This window comes from Perna viridis, chromosome 4, assembly GCF_037379345.1.
Source record: "Perna viridis isolate PV_CMFRI_1.1 ecotype Kerala chromosome 4, ASM3737934v1, whole genome shotgun sequence".
Classification (NCBI taxonomy): Eukaryota; Metazoa; Mollusca; class Bivalvia; order Mytilida; family Mytilidae; genus Perna; species Perna viridis.
Window position 1 is genome coordinate 38,342,625 of NC_142448.1, and position 6,000 is coordinate 38,348,624.

General features: G+C 33.6%; 1 pseudogene; it reads left to right on the forward strand.

The window, feature by feature from the left end:
* Positions 1 to 3,464: 3,464 nt before the first annotated feature.
* On the forward strand, positions 3,465 to 4,370 carry LOC148620002 (uncharacterized; annotated as a pseudogene).
* Positions 4,371 to 6,000: the final 1,630 nt, after the last annotated feature.

Genomic DNA, 6,000 nt, shown 5'->3' on the forward strand with positions numbered 1-6,000 from the left:
TAAAGAAATAAAACAAGACGAAGATATGAAAAATGGATGTTTCATTTTGATGTTTTATGATTGGACCAGTTGCGCTAGCATGCTTCATTGGAATGTGCTAATGTCAACACTTTTATACGTCAATGAAACATAAACAAGAGCCTCCGAAGAGCTGGAATTGCTCACCTGGCAAATAATGGCTTATTAACTTATCATGCTTTGTTACAATGCCTGACCAAAAAAATGGAAAACGAGCATATTTTGAAAATGCTGTAAGTTAAACTGAATACAAATGTACCTAAAGCACTATAAGTTGTTGGAAATGCTTTCAAAGTGATTTTAGAACCAATGGAAAAAATTTAGGCAGGGGTTCCCCACGCCCATTTACATGTGTCCCACTGTGTATGATAGGTGGGGGCAAATATGCCCACTAAACATTTGCAAATAACTTTTTGACAAAAAAAAAAAAAAAAAAACAAAAAACAAAACAAAACAACAAAAGAAAAGAAAAAAAAAAAACAAAAAAAACAAAAAAACAAAAAAAAAAAAACAAAAAAAAACTTCAATGAAAATTCAATAAATCAAAACAAAAATATTGAATATCATGAGAAAGTATACATGTGCTCAGAATAATATAACTAACATGTCTGTTTAGTTTAATGCAATAATCATCAATGGTTTTTGGGATACTGCACGACATGTAAAAAAAAACACACGCCTATTGAGTTAAAAGGTCCCGTAACTCGGAAAGTTTAAATCTAATTTTCACCAAAAAGTATACAGACTTTTTGACAATCATAAGAAACAACCATTTTAAGTCTCAAGAAATTTGGATCAGTTGCTCTCAAGTTACATGTGAAAAAAACTCCAGAGCAACTATTAGCATGATTAGTGTGTAAAATTTCAAGCAATAATCTTTAAATTGATTTTAAGACATGGCGCGACGTGAAAAAAAAAAAAAAAAACAAAACACCCCCTTTTTTTTGTAACTTGAAATGTTTTAATCTGATTTTTCACCAAAAAGTATTCAGACCTTGTAAACATCATAACAAACAACAAGTTCTTAAATTACGGTGCAACATGTTTAGGTAGAACGGATGTCCAGTCAGACACCAGTCATTGTCATACCATAATACGACAAGTCAAAATTTTGACGGGTGTATAAAAATCATTGAAATCTGAGCCACTGGTAAAAATGGCCACAAATTTAACAATGGCCTCCTAGCAAAAATTTCAATACTGCCTGTCAACTATTATGTTTCTCTTATGAGTAGCTTTGATCTTTTCAATTGACCAACCCTACCCACCCCTCCTATTTCTAGTGGCAATAAAAATTTGTCGACCTCAATATCTAGGGATAATCCTGAAAGTCTCCAATGGCCAATAGCCCACCAACAGAAAATGGAAAGGGGCCTTTAGGCCGGGGGCCGCCTAGGCCCCCAGTAGGGTCAAGGGGCAGAAGGAAATGGATTTTGATAATTTAGAAACTATATCTGAGCTTCTGCATGTACTAAATTTGTTAAGTTTACTGCTTAAAGTTCTGTTGCTGTGTGTTATGATTAAGAAATAAATGTATATTGAAACAACTCATATTTATTTTGTCATTTTGAAAATATTGTTTGTTTGTTTGTTGGGGTTTAACGTCCGAGCAGCAATATTTTAGCTATATTCAGACGATGAACATGAAATTGATGATAAAATGAACATAAAACGATGATGAAATGAAAAAGGGATGGGACACAAGCACAATGGGGTCGACAAACTTTGATTGCCACTGCAAATAGGGAGAGGTGGGTAGGGTCGGGCAATTTAGCCTCCTGTGGCGGAGCCCTATGGTTCCTACTCCGAGAGAATACCACAGTAGGGTTCTTTAACGTGCGATGAACGTGGCATCTTTCCCAACACGGTGCACCACTATGGTTTGCGGTCAGGTTTTCCGTATTATAGCCTGACAACCCCAGCATGTAACACGCCAGGGGTACCCCATTCCACCACCTGGGGCACACATCCCAGTTGCTCTGTGGGCAATGATATCGTACATCTGTGGCATGCCAACACCGCCTGCAGTAGACCACTCACCTATATAGGCTATATAGAAAAGGTATTTATAGCGAGCACCGCAAAGCGGGGTGAGCTCTACGGTTATGACGTGTACTTTCTAAATTTCCCTTAAGATTCCCCAATATACTAACGAAAATGAAGGAATGTCCCGGAAGTAACAAAAAGTCACTGTCCTTACGGAGAAAATTTATCATTTCCTTCAATCAAATAAATAAAAAAAATATAAGTTTAGATTACGTTTCAATAAAAATAAATTAATCATTTCTGACAGTTCTCAGGTCTTTTATTTTTTTACCTTATTTAAAGAAGTTAATGTGATGTTGTAAAAAACTTCGGGAAACACATGCATGCACGTACGTATATCTCCGCTGTTCCACTGTTGCTGTTGTCAAGAACTATTTGTATTATTCAAATTGAAGCATAGCTTTTCTAAGATAGGAAAGGCATGCTTCAATTTTCTTGTATGGCAAAGTGTTACATAGCTATCGACTATTTAAAAGGCGAAGGGAAAAGGGGGATGGGGTTGGAATTTTCGGGGGGAAAATTAATTCAAAGTCACTCGTTTTAAGCAGTTAAAAATTAGTTCCTTGCTCACTCATTGAAAAAAAAAATGCCCATTATTTAACAAGACAGATTTTCAAATAAAAATATTGATTTTGCTTGCCTTTGAAATTTAAATAGAAATATAGCACCTGCGAAACAAAAAAAATTCGTCCGACGCCCGACCCTTTTTAATTTTTGTAATGTTTTTATTATTTTAACGAATCTCGCACAGACAGTATACGTGTGGTAATGCTCTCGGTGCTCGCTGATTTAGACAATGCCCACTTCATATTATATACGGCTTAACAGATGAATTTGTTCTGTTAATACTTGCAAACTGATCTGTTTAGTCGAGCAACCATGCAGTGGTATAACGCTCTGTCTACGCCAAGGTTTGAACAACGAAGGGTGTTGACCGGTTGCAGTACAGGCTACATTGAAGTGTAGACTTTATGTTTAAAAGTTGTACGGGTAAATTTTGAAATTTAGACAGGACACAGAAGGCGCTTTATTGAATGATTGACAAAAAAAAAAAATCAAATCAAAACAAAACATAACAAAACAAAACAAAAAACAAAAACTGGTTCTAAAAATTTCAAACAAAATAAAAATTATTACATGTATCAGTTATCAACATGTACAGAAGTTGCAAATACAAATAATTAGCAAACTGCACCTACATCTCTTTATTTAGCTCAATTCCATATAATACAAAAGGGTGAGGGTGGGTGGGTAGATTTAGATTACGTCTATATAATTAAGCTATTCGAAGCTTTGCTACTTAAAAACTACAAATCTGATCGACGTTACAGCTACAATTTAAGTTTGATTAGTGTGATAAATGTCTGCCTACCAATAGCTATTGTAATAGCAAAAACAGAATGGCGAGCAGAAAAAATACAGGTAATAGAAAAATTAAGGAGGTAGGCCTAGGGTAAGGGATATAACTCTTGACATCAGTGATATGTTTGTATCATATTCAATTTCACCAACCCCTGTCAAGCTTTCATTTCAAACAGTTTGAAATCAGTCCAAGTTACTTTGATGCTTATAAGAGGTTGATGCAAAATGCTGAAAACAAACGTTCCAATGATTTGCTAGAGTTGTGTCTCTTACCCCAGATCTACCTCCTTAAATAACCAGTGGAAATTGAAAAAAAAATAGTAGCCAATATGATTTGTATATTTAAAATATGGTTTTTCGAAGTAGATAATGGTTTCTGAATGCATTATTAATGATTGATACTTTCGTCATTTTAGGAAATAAAGCTTGGAATAGTAATACATTAATAGCGCCTTATTCCATTTGTAAATATTTGCAAGATGTAATGAGCACTAGTATGCAAACCTATGGAGGACTCACCGCCAGTAAATTGCTTGACAAGTTGAGGAATAAAGCCTTTTTATTTTCAAACTGTTTTAATATCATTATTCATGTTGGTAGTAATGATATATCTGGCATTAATTGAAGTAAATGATATAAAACATCATGTAGTAAATCAATCAGGAGACGAGGCAATCCTGTTGTCCTCCATTTTAACTAGACCTGTTGATTTAAAAGATTCTAAAATGCAGGTTAACGGATGTAATAACTCTTTAAAGGAATTGGCTAATACATGTACCCGTAACATTCGTTTCATGGCTTGTGAAAAGACCTTTTTCAAAAGATTTTGCTATCCCATTAAATATTTATTTCAAAAAGACAAGTTGTCTTTGAGTTTTACAGAATTAGCTAAGTTGCAGCAATTCATTGCAAATACGTTAGCACATTTGTATGAATTTTCTTAAATTTGGTTTAGTAGTTGAATATAGCGTCATCTTCTCTGATCTATTTTATACTGAGAGAGAGAGAGAGAGAGAGAGAGAGAGAGAGAGAGAGAGAGAGTCCTGTTTTATAAATAGAAGTTTTTCATTGTAGATTCCTCACTCAATAGATCCTTGGTAGTATAGCGGTGATACACTTGTCATCAACAAGAGACCGGAGTTCGACCCCCCACCCCCCAAAATCCCGACAAGGAGACGAAGAAGACAGTGTTGACTCACTCTATTTAAATTCTTTTGACACTTTTTTTGGCGAACCTTCGGTTTTGGCGGTTTATCACTGATAATTTGTATTTGCGTCTTCTGTACATGCTGATACAAATGTAATTGATAATGACAGTCATTTTTTTTTTGAAATTTGTAGATCCAGTTTTACAAAATGTTGTATATTTATAATGTGCTTACAGAATTGTATGTGTACTTGTTTCTGGATTTGATGTGATGTCCGTCTAATCATTACATGTAAGCCGAATAAATATATATTTTATATGATTGTATTAATTCTTATTAAATGCAATTTACACTTGCGCGATCGACCGAAGACTTACTTCGCGGAAGTGTAATGTATACTGAGCATGCTCATAAAATTACCAGAAAAGGGTTTATTAAAATAAAATATAAATATAGTTAAACATTGGACAAGCTGTTATCTATTGACATAAATAATTTAATTTCAGAAGTTACACGCTTTCTAACAGGATAAACAAAAATTGTCCATCATCTCATAGACTAAATGTTATAATGTGACTATGACGTCATCAGATGTGGGGTGTAGGGGGTTGGAACCCCTCCTGTTTATAAGAAATTTGTCATTTTACTGTACCTTTCACTTATAGATCGTTATGTTTCCCGTATAACATGCAGTAAACATGTGTTTTGTTAAGGAATGAGACCAGGCAGACAAACTGTAGACATACATGTGATGTCTTATTTAGAGTAACACCACATACTATATATATACTTCCTAAAGGTGTTAAATAACGAGATATTTTAATTTGCAAGTGCAATGCTCTGTTACTAGCCAGTGTGAAAAATGACAGGAAATCACATCTGTGTGAATTTACATTATTAAACATAAGGAATAAGGAAACTACTATTTGATTTTTATGGAGAAAAAGAGGAGTGCATAGATCAAATTTGAAATAAAAAGGCAGGATTGAAAATTTAAAGAGATAAATCTGCAGGACTGTTCCTAAAAAAAAAAAAAAATTGGCAGCATTTATCACTGTCAAATTTTTTTGTTTATAGTGATTAGTGCTGAAGAAAAAAAGGCAGGACCTATTTCTTCCCAAAAAAAAAAATAAATAAATAAAAATAAAAATAAAAAAGGCAAAATAGAAAGTTTGATTCTAGCCCACCCTTTTATAAAAATCAAATTGTTGCTTACACAGGATCAAATGGCATATTCGAATTGTTTATTTTGACAAAAATAAGGTTAATCAATTCAAATCAACAACTAAGGGCAAATAACTCTCCAAAAAAGCACAATTCATAATTGTAATGTTGAAAATAAATTATGATTTCGACTATACATTTGTAATGCTAAAATTAGAATATAACCACTTTCAATACAAAAAAAAATATGGGAAATATAAAT